The sequence below is a fragment of the Barbus barbus genome, assembly GCF_936440315.1.
Source record: "Barbus barbus genome assembly, chromosome: 40".
Classification (NCBI taxonomy): Eukaryota; Metazoa; Chordata; class Actinopteri; order Cypriniformes; family Cyprinidae; genus Barbus; species Barbus barbus.
The window spans coordinates 9,404,371-9,421,670 of record NC_136718.1 but is presented as its reverse complement, the minus strand read 5'-3'; the positions used below and the strand labels follow the sequence as shown (position 1 = coordinate 9,421,670).

Below are 17,300 nucleotides of genomic sequence, written 5' to 3'. Positions count from 1 at the left end.
TGTACTACAGTTATCAACAGACTCCTCGTTAAATTCTGCAGTCTGTGAATAAAGGCTTACTCAAAACACTTTTAATCTGTTATTCTGTTTCAACTACAAACATATGTGGGAGTCCAAAGTCTGAAACTGCACATTTCAAAAAATCAAAGTTAAGCCAAAGTGCTTAAGTCATTAAGCAAAAAACAAACAAACATATATATGAGTTTTTCATTTATAGGAAATTTAAAAAATTCCTTTATCCAAAGTCCAGCCTGCAAAGACCTGTTGTCAGAAGAGCTGACCTGTTGCTTTTAACTGAAGGTGACAATTTTGTTCAGATGGCTACGGTACCAATCAAATATTTAGTGTAAGATTTTTTTGCAGTTCATTTAATTGCATTGTTTAATTAAATATTCATTCACCTTTTCAATGAAATAATGAATAATTATCAATAATAATGAAATAATAATCATTTAATGAAATACATTTATGGTGTTGCTATGGCACACTAAAGACAATGGTCTCAATTTACTGCTAAAAATAAAATTATTTAAGCTGAAATTACCTGTGTTGTTCTCTTTTTATATTGGCCCATTTTAACTGAACAGCTGGCCCATTTTACCTGAATGTTGTGCCATGGCCCAAGAAGGTACCTGCTGATACTCTAACTCTCATAATTTTTAACTTTATACTTTTTCACATTTAAAAAATATAAATATATTTAAGAGACCCATGCTAATTTATAAGAATATCATTAGATCTCATGCATAGCTTATTTGATGGTATTATAAGTCATTTACCAAAACGTGGCCCATTTTAGCTGATTTCACCCTATTTAAATAGAAAATTCTTATTTGTAATAATTATAATCATATTTTATAGTATTACTATTTTGCTGTGTGTTTTAATAAATGCAGCCTTGGTGAAAATGAGAATCTTCTCTCAAAAACATTACAAAATATTACCAACTACAAATTTTTTAACTGTACACTGTAAAAAAAAGAAAAAAAAAAAATGTTCCAAAAAGTTGTTTCAACTTAAAATAAATTGTTACCCCCGCTGACTTAAAATTTTTAGTTTAGTCAACTTGAAATTTTAAGTTACTCAATGTTAAGTTAAGGGCCAACTGGAATATTTTAGTTGATTAAACTAAAAAACATTTGAAGTCAGCGGGGGTAACAAATTATTTTAAGTTGAAACAACTATTTTTTTTTACAGTGTAGTTTATAGCTATATAGAAAAGCAAAGAGTGATCCAGAAAATACTCATAAGAACATGTTTAATAGTAATTATTCTTTATCATTATTCATGCTGCTGTCCTTGATGAGATCAAGTTCATTTACATACCAGAAACACTCGGATGTTGATGATATCTACCACGTCTCCTATCTGTAGTCCTTTAATCGCCCTCCTCACTCTGAAACTGTGAATTATCCTGCAGCTGAAGGGTTTTTTCTGACACTATGGGATGCAAAACGAGGGGTTTGGGGGTAATTAGCTAATTGTGCAAGTGTCTGCAGCGCAGATGTGAGTCCTGAGGTAACAGCTTTCCATTTATGCACAAACAGGGTGTGCTGGGTTTGGTTAACTCTCTCTATTCAGCAATCTCTGAAACATTTGTAGTTGTTTCTAAAGAACAATAATAGGCACAAGGCCTTTGACACCGTAAACCACAGAATTCTGTTGTCTAAATTATTACGTTTTAATTTCTCTCCACATATGTTGAGATGGATTGAATCATACTTGTCAGGTCGCACACAGTATGTTAGTCAGCTCCTTTAAGTATATCCACTGGTGTTCCACAAGGATCTATTCTGGGTCCTTTACTTTTTACGTTGTACATCAATGATCTTCCATCTGTCTGTCCTAACACTAACATTCAAATATATGCAGATGACACTGTTATTTATATACACGGAAGTAGTGTGCCACAAGTTGCAAATGAACTTACAGAATCCCTTGTTCATGTTGCAGCTTGGCTAGATCAATGCTGCTTACAGTTAAACATCTCTAAAACAGTGTGTATGTTTATCACCAAAACTAAGAATTTAAGTATAGTGCCAGATGTATTTGTATCAGGGGAAAGATTACAAGTTGTATCTGAATATAAGTACCTTGGTATTCTGATTGATTCCAAACTTTCATTTAAGGCGCAGGTTAAAAAGGTCTGTAACCGTATCAAATATTTGATTTATTTGTGATTATATGTCGTCTGACGCCGCTTTGATGTATATGCATTCCATGATTATTTCTCATATTACTTACTGTTTAACTACTTGGTCGCAAGCTAGTATTACTACTCTGAAACCACTAGAGTCTTTGTATAAACAATCACTAAAAACTCTTGATAAGAAATCAGTTCGGTTTCATCATTGCTCAATATTAAAAAAATACAATTTGCTAAGCTGGGATAACTTGATCAAATATGTACATATTTGTCTGCTGTTTAAGACTTCTTCACCACTAAAACAGTTTGTGAATATTAGAACAACTGCTCACCGATCTACAAGGGGTGGGGAAAGAGGGCACTGTATTATTCCTCTCAAAAGAAGTAACTTTAGTCAATCTGTATTCTCGGTCAAAGCTGCAAGGGAATGGAACTTTGTCCCATCAACAATTAGACGATTACATACTTTTGGCTCTTTTCAGTCTCATCTTAAAAAATGGTTACTGACAACTCAGCACTGTCAACATTAGTATTGTATTCTTGACAATAGACTTCTTTGTACTAATTGCTCTTGGCTAAGTTGCTCTCTTCTGCTACCATCTTTCTCTCTCTCCCCTCTCTCTCTTTCTCTTTCTCTCTCTCTTTCCTTTTTCTCATGTTTACTTTGTTTTAGATAATTCACATATATCTTGTATTTTAGTAGTGATTTCTCTGTTTGTGTGTGAATTTGTTTTCTGTAATTATTATTATTATTATTTTTTTTTTCTCTCCATATGATGTGTATATGTGTGATGCTCTGTCTCTGTTTTTAGGGTGACCTTTTAACATTCTGTCAAGGGTCTACAGATGAAAAATAGCCTTTTGGGCTAATTCTGGCACGTTTACATTTATGTTTATTAATGTGCATTGCCTCTGTAAATAAAATAAACTAAACAAAAGGCAGAGCTGTCATATCGTGTGGCTGCAACTCTGAAGTTAAGTTTATTTTAAATGAATGTTCTTTTGTGTTTGGTTCAGGGTAAAAAAGGGAGGGAAATGGAGCTTAAATTGTGTCAATTGGATGAAATAACAGTGTTTAAAATTATGGACTGACACTGTTAAGAATTGCTTAATGACAGATGCTACATTTCCGTTTCCTCTCCCTTTCTCTGCTCCTGTGTGAAGCGAGAGCATTTTGCACAGGTCAGATCAATCTTTCATCTACTGGCCCCCCAGCGTCTGCATTAAACACATTCGCACCAGTTATTCCCAGCAGCAGTGCCATCGGTGCCTGTGTGTGCAGATATTGTGTTATGGGTAATCCTTGATATCACACATGAGTCTCTTAGAAACTGCAGCATTTATCTCAGTCAAACAAACGGCAGGGGTGGTGATGGATTACAGTTAGAGGAGCTCACCCGTGGCAGCATGTCCTTACATGGACGCCACGCAGTTGTTCTGCTCACTCACAGACTCTCAGCTCGAGCGTATGAGGTTTGTGCTGTTCTGTTGATGTTTTGTTATTCTGGAGGTGATGTGAACTCTGTTTTAGCCAGAAACAATGTAAATCTTTGCCTCGATATCTCTCTCTTACTTGCTGTTCGCCTTACGCATACACACACACACACACACACACACACACACACACACTCACGAATGCATCAGATCTCCTGCCCTGCCTGTCTAGAGAATGCCAGGCTGTTGCCGTGGTAACCAGGACACGTTTGTGCTGCAAGCTCCTCCATCCCTGCTGAGCCCAGCAGTACAGAAAAAGAGCAAGACGGTATAGCACAACACCGGTGGGAAAACAGAGAAAGACCCATACAGTCATGGGAGACCATCAGAGAGTGTTTTGCCTGTAGACTGACTGCTGTTCTGTGGAGTAAATGGTGTATATACTAATAATTATTTATGTTAGTTTTGACATGGCACAGCAAAAATACCATACAGTATAAAATTTATATTTTATATACATTTATGGATTTTGTTAGAGCCATGAAAAACATTATTAATTTTATCAGTTTTTTCTTTAACGAAGAGAGATTATTTTATGGTATCATGTGAATTTGGCAAGAAGAAGAAGAGAGAATGAAGTGTGTTGTGTGAAAAGCTAAAATTTATGTTTTTGGAGCCTGATTAAGTGTATAATAGTTTTTGAATTTGATTTATTTTATAATGTAACAACATTATAACAACTAGCCTACCTTACTAATTATTAATAAGCAGCAAATTAGAAGATTGAGGCAGAGGTCCTAGTTAATGGTTAGTTAATAGGGAGAATTGACCCCCAATCTAAAGTGTGGCCACTTTTACACTACAAGTCATTGTCACTCATAAAATCCTAAGTGCAACACCCTTGTGGAAATGGCAAAGAATGTGAAATGGCTCAGATTGCCATTGTACATTTGTTTATTAAGGTCTTTATGATATAAAATTTTTTGATACCATATAAATTTCATAATTCTTGTCACCAGTGTCAATATTGCAAAATATACCAGCCTAAATAAAATAAAAAACTCAAGCTGAGTAAACAGCCAGCGATTAAATAAGAATAATAAACTAATTGCAAGCAATAGGACAAAAACAATCTACAGTAGAACAAAATAAATAAAAAAATGCTACATATATTGTATAAAGTAATCAAATGTATAAAAACACTGCATATTCTTCCCTGTGTAAATTAAAAATATATTTATTCTTATTAAAGTTACAAAAGATGATTTTGTGAGATTCAGTGAGATTTTCTTTCTTTTGTTGTTTGATTAACATGAATGACGGACAGCAGGAATATTAGACTGCTGTCACTTTAAGAGCTGCCCGGATCCAATATACTGTTGCACATTTGCCGTCTTCTCAGCTGTTTCACTTAAGACTTAAGACTGTGTTTGTGAGGATACTTGCAGAGATGGAATTTTAACACATACAAGTGTGAGTATTTAACCGTTCAAGGCCTATAAAGCAGCAAAAATAACTGACAGTGCACAGAAACAGCACCCAGACAGCGTGCACATGTGGCGAAATGAGTTCTCTTTCACTGCTGATTGCGTTTCAATGGCTTAAAATCACTTGTTTTTAAACCACAATGCTTAAAAACACATGCAAATGATAAGTTTTCATGACCATGTAGTACAGCAACGTCACGTGAGCATGTAACTGTGATAGAGATGATCTCCAAAAATCCAAAATCTCTAGCAGTCTGTCAGTTAATCTACTATATCGCCCTGGGCGTAGAATTTAGTAGGGACGCTAGGGACCTGTCCCTACCAATATCCAATGACCACTGATTTGTCCCTTGCAATAATTTAGATTTTTAAAAAATATATATTTATATATAAAACGAATTTTATATATAAATTAAAATATATGTAATATGTATTATAAAACCACTCTTACAAGAGCGTTCTGTGAAAAAGGCGCAATTCCTGGTACACAATTGGTTAATAGATCTCGTAGAAGTCCCGCCTCGCGAACCCACATCGCTAATCCGATTGGCTTTGCTTTTTCTTTCTAACTTGTGAGAGGCTGTAGCTTAATTTGGTTGTGAGAAGCGGCCAAATTCCTCCGAAACCTAGATGCGGTAAGTGAGGGAGAAGTCAATAGCTCTGTGAACAAAAATACGGGACAAATCGCGTCAAATATGGATTCTGGGATAGTGCAGTTTTTTTCAATGTATGACAATCGCGGGATGTGTGTGTGTCTTTCAGTCTCTATCTGCATGTCCTAGTAAACCGGGTGTAAAATGCCCCACAATGATGGCAATATCCGTAAGGACAAGGATTTTTTGATCCACGTGAGGAAAACAGCGTATAAATTATCTAAGTGATGTTTTTTGAAAATGTAAAAATGCAAAACGTTTTATGTGATGTGTAGGGTTCGTGTAGACTATTTTTACACAATTTGTACAGTATAAAAAATGTGTGTGTGTGTGTACACTTTGTGATGGGCACTTACAGTGAAAGATCATGACAACAGGCTATTTTATATGTGCTTGCTATTTAAAAAGATGTATAAATCTGACAAATCATGTTTCTATTTAAGTCTAGTGTTTTGCACACGTTTCTGTAAGGGGTTGTGTTTAGGGGTGGGGCTTGGTCTAGGTCATATCAAATATGAATTATGAACTTGATAAAAAAAAGTGGAAGTCTGCAATGCTTACTAACATAGTGAAACAAACGTGTTTGTCAATTAGGCAATTTTTTTTATGTGCTGAGTCAGGATGGCAGCTAAAAAAAGAAAGGTAGACATTAGGAGCTACTTTAAAACAAATACAAGCAAGTAATTTAACATTTTCTCAATTGCTAAAGTGTAGAGTCATCAACAATTGTAAAAAATACTAATTAGCCATAAATGTTTTCTCTCGCTGTTAATTCCGTCAATGTGTTGTTTTGCCAGCTGAGGCGAGCGAAACCGTCCTGCTAGGTAGTAGCTCAGGAAGAGAGGCAGGGTCACAGGTGAGGCCTAGGCTGGTAACAATTTAATCATAAGAGTAAATGTAGATATTTTCTTTGTATTACATTGAGATTGCACTGGTATATTTAGAGGTTTATTATTCACGCATCATACATGGTTTTAATAATATGGGCATAAAGTGGTTACTAGCCTTATCATAGTGTAGATGTATTTTTCATATGCGGTAGTTTATACAGAGGGGTTAATTGTGTACTGTGGTGTATTTTTAAGGATGCTGATCCATCTGTAGACAGCAATAGACAGAGTAGCAGTGAAAGTGACGACATCAAAGAACAGAGTGACAACAATGAAGAACAGTGTAGAACTGGAGATATGCTGGACTTTGACATCAAGCCAAACCAACCTCACCCCAAGAACATTGCAGTTCAAAAGCTGTCAAATAGGGTCCTCCATTTTCAGGAAAATTGGTACAAGCAGTATCCATGGCTTCACTATAGCCCCACTGTAAAGGGAATTCTCTGTTTTTACTGTGTGAAAGCATACACAAGAAAGAAAAATACAAAGGGTTTTCCTCAAAGGGATTTAGTAACTGGAAGAATGCTCTTGTTAACTTTGAACGCCACCAGAATAGCAAATCGCACCATCATGCAGTCACAGTTAGTGCTCAAGAAGCAAACCCAGTAGATTCACAACTCTCAAGTGCCTGGGCAAAGCAACAAGATAATGCTAGGCACTGCCTGAAAAATATTGTAAGTTCAGTACAGTACCTAGCTAGGCAGGGTCTGGCACTGCGAGCGAGGCCATGAGACCCAAGATGGGAATCTATTTCAGCTTTTGAAATTTAAAGCCAAAGATTATGCTAGTCTCTAGTTGGCTATCCCGTTGTCATGACTATACCTCTCCTCCAGTGCAAAATGAGATTTTGCAATTATTAGGAAATTGTATTGTCAGAAGTATTGCAGTCTCTATCCAGTCTCTACCAGTTTTGCAGTACTCACTCATTATAGATGGCACTCAAGATGTCTCAGGAGTAGAGCAAGAATCTATCTGTTTTAGATATGTGGACCATGACCTTACATTTACATTTATTCATTTAGCTGACGCTTTTATCCAAAGCGACTTACAATTGCTATATATGTCAGAGGTCGCACGCCTCTGGAGCAACTAGGGGTTAAGTGTCTTGCTCAGGGACACATTGGTGTCTCACAGTGGATTCGAACCCGGGTCTCTCACACCAAAGGCATGTGTCTTATCCACTGCGCCATCACCACCCATACCATGGACCATGACCTGATACCACAAGAGGTTTTTGTTGGTTTATATGAAGTTCCAGGGACAACTGGAGTGGAAATTGCTAGGGTGGCTGCGGATGTCCTCTTGAGGCTAAATATTCCTATGAGTTGTCTAAGGGGTCAGACTTATGATGGTGCAGCCAATATGTCAGGAAGACATTCAGGAGCACAAGCAGAACTTAAAAGACAGCAGCCATTGGCTTTGCATGTGCATTGTGGGTCACACTGTCTCAACTTGATCACACAGTCTGCTTGCCTAGCCAGTCCTGTGATACGTGATCCCTTGCAGTGGGTCCATGAGCTAGGGACATTAAGCCACCAGTCTGGGAAATTTAAGGCCTTATTTTCAGCAGTAGCAGCAGGTTCAGAAAGACAGTCGATATCGCTCAGACCACTGTGCCCAACCAGGTGGACAGTCCGAGGAAAAGCTATCAGAGCAGTGCTGTCTCAGTATGAGAGTGTTTTATCTAGTTTGGAGGAGATGGCATCAAATGGATCTAACACAGGGGTGAGGGCAAATGGACTACGAGAGAGATTTGAAAAGGGGAAAACTGTGCTTGGACTTTTTTTGGCGTTAGAAGTGATTGATGAGTTAGAGTGTCTGAACAAGTCCCTGCAAAAACGGACCGAAACAATTGCAGGAATGAGAAGGTCAATAGACTGTATCAGATCTACTCTAAAAGGCAAAAGAAATGAGGACAGCTTTCAGGAGGTTTTTCAGAAAGCAGTGGCAATGGTTGACTCCCTTGGGATTGAGTCTATTCAGATTCCTCACCAAAGACAGCCACCAAAACGTTACACTGGTGGGGCGAGCCAGCACACTCCCAAGTCAGCTGAGGAGCATTATAGAACAGACTTCTATAAAATGATAGATTGTGTTGATGCTCCGCTTCAGGACAGGTTCTTCAACCAACCAGATCTAGATGTATTGCAGAAGCTAGAGGAAATTCTGCTGACTGGAAAAGTAAATGACATTGTTGATCACTATCCAGAACTGAATAGGGATAATCTAAAAGTCCAATTAGCCATGTTTCGGACTAAAAATATTTTCAAATCAAGTACTGAAGTGGCTAATATCATGAGAGGAATGGCTATTGAAGTGAGAGGCTTGTTTGATCAAGTTGAAACTCTTTTCAGGCTGCTTTTAGTCATCCCAGTCTCATCGGCTGAGGCTGAAAGAAGTTTCAGTGCTCTTAGAAGACTGAAAACATGGCTCAGATCAACAATGGCACAAGTGAGACTTAACAGTATTGCTGTCTGCCTTGTCCACCAGGACAAACTGGACAAAGCTGATGTCAAACAAATATGCCAACAGTTCATTTCTGTTAATGACAGACGTAGACATGTGTTTAGCTACTTCAAATAGTAAGGAACAAGACAGTAGACACAAAGTTAAGTGAAGTTAAGTCTCTGTCAAACTGCCTCCTTTTCATTATTTGTTACCTGTAACATTACAGAATTCATTAATTAACATATTCAATGTTCAATTAACATAGGTCAATGTAGACTAAAAACCTTAATACATTATCCTATTAATTTCCTGAATCCTCAGCTTCCGGGGATGTCCCCACCAATCTCAAAATCAAACTACGCCTCTGATATCGCCCACCCTTTTTTAACACTGACAAAAGTACCATGTAGCACCTTGGAAATCCCATGTATTTTTTAACATGTATTAATATGGAATTATTTAAGGTGTCTTGATGTACAATGTAAAATTGTTGTTGCAAAACTATATATTTTTTTTTATATGAAAACATTTTAATACCACATTTTCTGGACATAGCAACATGGTATTTATTGAAAAGCCTTGGAGTACCATTTAAAATACCATGTTATGGTATTCAAATGTAATATGCCACAGTAATTTGGATTTGATGGTTCTTGTTTTTTGGACATGTATTTTGGAAAAACATAAGTATCATGGTGCATGAACATGGCTATATTTTGAGGTATTACCATCCGATATCACTGTTTTTGTACGCTAAACACCAACAGAACACAAGCTTCCGTCTTATACATACAAACCAATCACAAGGCGCCCCTTCCATGATCTGCCTCTGTCTGTACCATACTGGAGTGACATTTAGTCTTTAGATTATAGCCTGGGGAAAATCATAAAGCTTAATAAACGCTGATGCAATTTCATCCTCTGTCAACTCAGTGCTGCGAGAGTGTTTGGTAAAACATGTCAGCTCTGACTGTGTAAATGAGCCACGTAATGGCCACAGGCAAAACTCAGAGATGAGAGTCATCTCACAGCTTCGCTGAACATCACTAATGTCTACCTGTACTCCACCACCAGTCTGACAGAGATTTATGACTTGACAGAACCGCAGCCTGTTAGATCAACCCCTTCAACCATTTTACAATAACCTACACTGCGTTTGTGAAGTTGCATTATGGATTTGATCTGAATATGGGCTTCTAAACCCTCTCAAGCGCTCTGTTTATCACACCAGTCTGCAGCCGTCAGCTGAGCCATATGGCTGTGTAAACAATCTCATCCAGACGGCTGGGAGGTGCTATTTCCTATTCAAGTCACTTGTCACCATCTCTGTGTGCTATTCAGATGCTGCTTGTTTGAGAAGAGGAGGCAGATCCCAGTCTGTCAATTTTAACATGTCACCTAATTATTATTGCCATATGAATTGCCATTTGTTTAGTTGAGATGTTTGCTTTAAGTTTCATATTGGGGATTTCATTGAAATCATGTCTTGCAGTCTAAAGGGAGTTGTCATGAGATGTATAATTGTCGTACTGTCCTGCTGGTGGAGCTGGATTCTTCAAGGGTTCTCGAAGGGTTAATTATAGATGCAATGCTTTTCATGAGCCTTACAGGCCCATCAGGCTGTCTTCTACGCCCTCTCTCTGTTCTTTTGTGTTTCCTTTAGTCTAGCGTGCTTCCCTGGAGTAATACAGTGCAAGGTCAGCAAAAATATAGCTGAATCTTTTACCCTCACCCACCATCTCTACCCTCTCTGCTTTCTCATACAGCTTTGACTCAACTGTGACGCATTCAAGATGCTATAGGTTTTAGCTTTCAGTTATACTGGAAGGCTTTTTGCAGAGGACTATGGGAAACTCCTATAAAAACACATCCAGCATCAGCCCAGAACTATATTAAACTCAAGTGTACACGACACAAGGGAGGAATCGTGAAAATGCACATTACTGCAAGAAATAATACAGTGGTGTACAGAAAAAAACAACCCTCAGTTAGTGCACATGCACTGACACATTGAGCTGAGGAGCTCATGTGGGCAGTGCAAGTTTGCATCTGGCTTGCAACATTGCCTGAAGCCTCCTTCTGATGATTTTGTGTCCTCTCTCTATTTTGTCAAAAATGCAAAAAAAAAAAAAAAAAAAAAGTGTGCACATGCCACAAACCAAAATAGGGCTCAGGTGCAGGACAAAAAGGACAAATTTAAGCAAAATACAAAACTTTTGTATTTCCCTCTCTATTTTGTACCTTTACATCACTGGTTCTCAAACTTGGGTCTGGGAATCACTGGTGATGTGAAGGAATGCATGCTGTTGGTTTATTAAAATAAATAAATTATTATAATTGACACAAAAGCACCAAAACTGAACGTATAAATTAATAAATTTAATTCAGTGTTATCAATAAAACTATTGAAAAACATTTTTGTTAACTGAAATAAAGCCAAAGTAAAATAAAATATAAATATTATGAAAACGCTTAAAATGTAAAAAAAAATAATAATAATAATAAATAAATAAATGAAATTGAAATGTTGAAATAAAACAATTGGGTTAAAGTACTACAGATAATAAAAAATAAAGCTAAACAATATTATAAATATAAAAATGACAAAAGCACATAACAAAATTACCAAAACAAAACCTTAAAATAAAGGCTGAAACATAAAGATATAATTCAAAATATTAATAAATACTATATTAGTATATACATAGTACTAAAATCATATTGAATTTATATTAATAAATTCAATATGTATTTCAATTTAATAGAATTTATATTAATAAATTATATTAAAGTGTTTCTATTGTCTCATCAATAACTGTTATACTGTCAGTTATACATTACTGTGTATGTTTTGTATGTTTTAATTTAAATAAGAATAAACCAGCAGTCTGATGAACTTGTAATCAGTAAATGTAGAGAATAAACTAAATCCTATCACTTTATTTTTATTTGGTCAGTAATTGTTTTGAGCTGCTTTTTCCTGAAATGGTTTGCCACCTGCCATTAAATAAGTGGCAAAAGGCTTCAACTGAATGAAAAATTGGATGCCTATTAAGTTAACCAAAGGCAGTATTTTATATACTGTTCATTGATCATTTACCACTATTGAAAGTCAATAATTATTATCAAAGTTAACTGAACCGTAGTGAACCTTCCTTGATCAAACACCCGCAAACATACATATATACAATGACTATGGACTCCAGCACATTCCAAATCAAATGAACTGTCTTCAGATGCATTGTCATTTTTGATTAGGCTTCTATCCTGTTGTGTTGCAGCATGTATGATGTCTCTGTACACACCTCTGGATTCTGTTGGGCGATACTGGCCAGGTGCAGAGACAGTCAGTGGATTAATTCATCTCACAAGCCCTGCCTGGCACTGAGGTATCATTTGTTTCTCTTTACACAATAGTAGAGGAGAAGTTTACCTCTATATACTTCCATTTAAGGAATCCCCCCTTGCATCTGGCCTAGATATGTAAACGCAGTGTCTGTTGCTGACAGCATGTTCATCCATCTCTCTAGGACTGTAGGATCCACACAAACTGTGCCTTAGACCTGGAGCAGCTATAAATATGAAACAGTTCATCATTAAAGTAAGTTATTGGGTGTCTTCCAACCACTAGTAGCTTTTGTATTGTTTGCAGAGATTCGCAATTTGAACTCCTCCCCAAGTGAACATGAAAACACAGCAGCTTGTTTGTTTTGTTTTCGTCTGAGCGCAGCTGTGTGTGATTTTTGAGGGGCATCAAGGACACACTGATGCTTTCTGCTGATGAATAGACATGATTTTACCACACGCTCTGTTACATAACTGAGCACAGCAGCTCAGTTGTCTATGGCAGGGGTGAGGCTGCTGAGGTCAGTGCTCAGCACACACAGGGCAGGACACAATGTTATCTGAAAGACAGCAAATAAAGACAGACATCGCCCTGTATATTTAGGATGGCACTGCCCATCAGCAGACCCAGATGAAAGCTGCAGACTTTTCTTTTATTTCCTGCACTGTCAGAAAAAGATGTGCAAAAAATGTATCTTAAAGGCCCTGATATGCTCACATTTAATTTCTTATTGTTCTATGCTTAGGGGTAAATGTAAACACCTTTGCAGCGGTATACTGTTCCCCAGTGAACATCCCAATGCCATTCATGCTGCAGCATGTAAATGTGCTGAGCACTTTCATTTCAGTAACAAATAAATACACAACAAACATGACAGTGGTGAGAAAACCATTAAATTACCTTTAAAGCCATTAAAGGTAGGGTAAGTGATTTCTGGTAGCCAATGTTGATATTTGAAATCACCAAAACAAACACGCCCCTACCCCAAAAGGGTCTCGCCACTATTTTGATAGCTCACACATAAGTACGCAACCCAGGCAACGATTAGTTCTGTGAAACAAAGCAAAACCAATGTTACTCACCTATTGAGAAGAAACAAAGCAACCTCGGAGTCTGATCGCAGGCCTTCCCACTCCTTGAGTTCTCTCCAGCGCTGGAAAGTTGATCCGATATTTACACGGGTCCGATATGTCTACACTGTCACCGGACGTGAGCGGCGCTACAGAATACTATTGAACTCATTATAATCATTGATGCTGGATGCTGTGCCGCGACACGACAAATCCCCGACAGTAAGCTGCTGCTGCGTTCTATTTATGGCGTTTTGACACAAATTTCAAATGATTTTCAACGGTCGCTTTGTCGCGTCCAGTGTAGACAGACTTTAGCTGTTGTGTACACAAGGTGTAAGCCTTCTTTTGTTCCGCAGACGTTTTCCTCTTTTGTTTTTTATCCGCCATCTCTATCTTTCTGTCATCGCTCGGCTTGGCTAATGTCCATCATGTGCACTGATGAGCGCTCTCTCCTCGCATCATGAGTAGACACGCCCCTTACTGCTGATTGGCTTCAAGTTTGTAAATTGTAAGTTTATAAATTGCGATTCTGAGAAAGAAATCAGAACTCTGAGTTTATATCACAATTCGGATATAGAATTGCTTGATGTAAACTCGCAATTGCAACAAAAAAGTCAGAATTGTGAGCGAAAAAGCTGCAATTACCTTTTTTATTTTTTAAGTCTTCCAGAGCTTTACCAAGCCAAAACATGACAGAAAACCAAAATAAAACACACAACACCAAAAACAAACAAAACAATAAAACACATAAATTTAGGGGTACAACAGCTAGTCACTGGGACAATATAAGGACATTTTTGTACCTTATCTACCCCTAAAATCTGCATATTTGTACATTACAGTAGTAATACATAGGTACAATTAACTAAAGTTACTTTTGCAAAACAAAACAAACATACAAGAGCTGAGAGTTCTATACTAGAACAATAAACCAGTTGGAGTGTAGGAATGAAAAAGACTTGAAGGCTTTTTGTGTATACTAAGAATATTTGCTGCTCATACAGCAGATGTGTTGATGCATTAAGGATTTCTGCATCAGTCACACCATCACAAAGCCTCAGAATTGCTTGTTTTGGTAACTGGCAATTAAATGAATGGGGCTGATGAAAGCTCACATTACTGCTAAAACCTCCATCTCTGTCCCGCTTTGATGTTTTTTTTGTAGTTTTGCTAATGGGTTGTTTGTGTGCATGAACAAGACATTTCCCTGTTTATGCAAAACCACATAAAGAGTTTGACTGTGGTAATTTATCCATTAATATGTGAGCTTTTCTCTCTCCGTTTCTCTTGAAGGTTAAAGGATCTGAATGTATCTTATACTGGGATGGATGTAGATCAGTCTGTGTCTCTGGCCTTTCCCTCCGAGCTTTTAATAATTAATAGTGTTCTGGCTGATCAGAGAGCAGTCTGCTGCTATAACTGGCCTGATCGTGAAGCTTTACCGTCTGACCAGCTCTGATTGAAACTGAAGCCTGGCTTTAATCCTGTCAGGCTGTACCGTCCAGGCGCTCTCCATGCCTCCCTTGAGTTTCTTCATGCTGTGCTCTGCTAGATATCACGGTCCGTCAGTTTAGACCGTTTGTGCATAAATCAGAAGACATTATTTACAAATACTCATTTACACTCTTGTGACGGTTGGATATGCTAATCTGTGTTGACACACCTGCCGCTTGTGAGCAGAAGGGCAGATGATAATCATGTTTTTAGGATTCTAGTTTGAGGAAAATCAGGAAAGATTTTTTTTTTTTTAATTCTGGTTTAACTACAAATTTGTAATTTTTGTAGAATTGTACTTTTTTTTTTTTTATCTCCAGGCTCATTTATCTCAGATATATTTATATCTGCCTCCCACTCCACCAAAAAATAAAAACATAATAATTTAAAGAGAACAGCTCTCTACTACAGTATGAGTCTTGATGTGTAATTAAAGTCTTCTTTTGTCTCTCCAGTTTTCGGGTTCTCTTACTCCTTTCATTTTTTATTTCAGATGTCTCACTGGCACACTAAAGAAGGCTTTTAGGGGCAATCCAAAGCTCATTTGCTCAGTGTGTTTCAACAGAGGAGCTGCTCTTTGTGTCAGAGGGAAATCTGAAAGAGCAGCTTGACACTGTGAGAACCTGAACGTTCCACCAGTGAATTTCAAAGTGCGATCAGTGCCTCTCACAAAACCACTGCTGCTACATTATTAGTTATACAGTTATATTTAACTTTATTGAACGACTGTTTTAAATATACATTTCATTCTTTCAATATTAATTACACATGATGTTATACACATACCATATAGGACATATGTATTATGCATTTATCATTTTTAAAAAACTTTCTTGTACCTGAATGGGCAAATACATACAAAAGTATAAAAAACCCGTCTTGGCAAGTTACTTTGTAGCTTTAACAATGATTAATCTATATTTAAATTTTACAGTGGAGTACATGCACCCGTTCGACTGGCCAATTTTTGTTCTATTTTAGAGCATCATTAACTGAGGCCAGAGATGTTGAGGACGGACGCTAAGAGGAGAAAATACCATAACAGGCAGAACAAGATGTGCGAAATATAGGAATCCTAAATATTGAATTTTAGATGAATGTGTTTCTGAGGGGAACTGGTTGTTTTCAGAAAAGTTTACATGGCATTTTTACGGTGGCCAAGAAGTGCAAAACAAATCACGATTCTGAAAACAAAATAAATTACAAATGCAAATTTTAAAAATTATAACAATATGAAAACACAATGACAAATCCGAAAACAAAATAACAAATCCGAAAACACTTGTTTTTAAACCGCAATGCTTAAATATACCTAATGGTATTGCACTGCTACTCATGTGATATTGCTCATATATAATAATGAGTATTTAAAATGCAACCTATATAAATTTGCATACTACTGCTATATGAACATTAGCAGGTACCACTCTTATGAAAATATAGAAAAATTTAACTTCCGGTCTGGGTAGTGGTGTCGGCTACAAACACAGTTAAAGTTAAAGTGATGCGTAATATAGTTTGTCTCAGGTGGTTGTGCTGTGGGATGTGTTTCCTATACATTTTTTTATGGTGACCCACCATGATATCAAAACTGACCGATTTTCAAAAAGGCTTTGTTGCATAAACATTTGCACGTAATGCATGTTTAAAAATCAAAACGAGGCGTGGGTGTTTTTATAGCACTGTATTTCTGAAGTAACACTGTCTTTAGAAAATGTTCGATGTCATTTTCATTTCATCTTGCATGTTATATGCCTGATAAAGCAGCGTTTGTAAGCTCAGCGCTGCTTTGTCTACAGCCGTTACCGGGGAGACCTTTAGTTCCCCCGCTTTAATGTCTACTGGAAGTTAATTTAGGGCCACAAAAGTGTGCATGTGCAGTAACGTTTAAGTTGTTTCCGCTGAAACCGTCTATACAGGTACATCTCAAAAAATTGAATATCGTGAAAAAGTTATTAACTTATTTCAAAAAGTGAAACTTTCATATATTTTAGATTCATTACATGTAAAGTATTTCAAAAGTTTTTTTTTTATTTTTTTTTATTTTGATGATTAGAGCTTACAGCACATGAAAGTCAGAAATCAGTATCTCAAAATATTAGAATATTTATATTTGAGTTTCAATTAATGACCATCCCTACAGTATAAATTCTGGGTATCTCTTGTTCTTTGAAACCACAATAATGGAGAAGACTGCTGACTTGGCAATGATCCAGAAGACGAACATTGACGCCCTCCACAAAGAGGGTAAGTCACAGAGGGTCATTACTGAAAGGTGTGGCTGTTTACAGAGTGCTGTATCAAAGCATATTAAATGCAAAGTTGACTG

General features: G+C 37.0%; 1 protein-coding gene across 1 annotated transcript in view; it reads left to right on the top strand.

The window, feature by feature from the left end:
* Positions 1–4,944: 4,944 nt before the first annotated feature.
* The window catches only part of LOC306859778 (oxysterol-binding protein-related protein 2-like), a 101,569-nt gene continuing 89,213 nt past the window's right edge, over positions 4,945–17,300 (top strand). The window contains exons 1-3 of the mRNA XM_079401030.1: positions 4,945–5,053; positions 12,340–12,447; positions 12,589–12,659. The gene's annotated coding sequence lies outside the window, so the exon portion shown is untranslated. The remainder of the gene's footprint in view (positions 5,054–12,339; positions 12,448–12,588; positions 12,660–17,300) is intronic.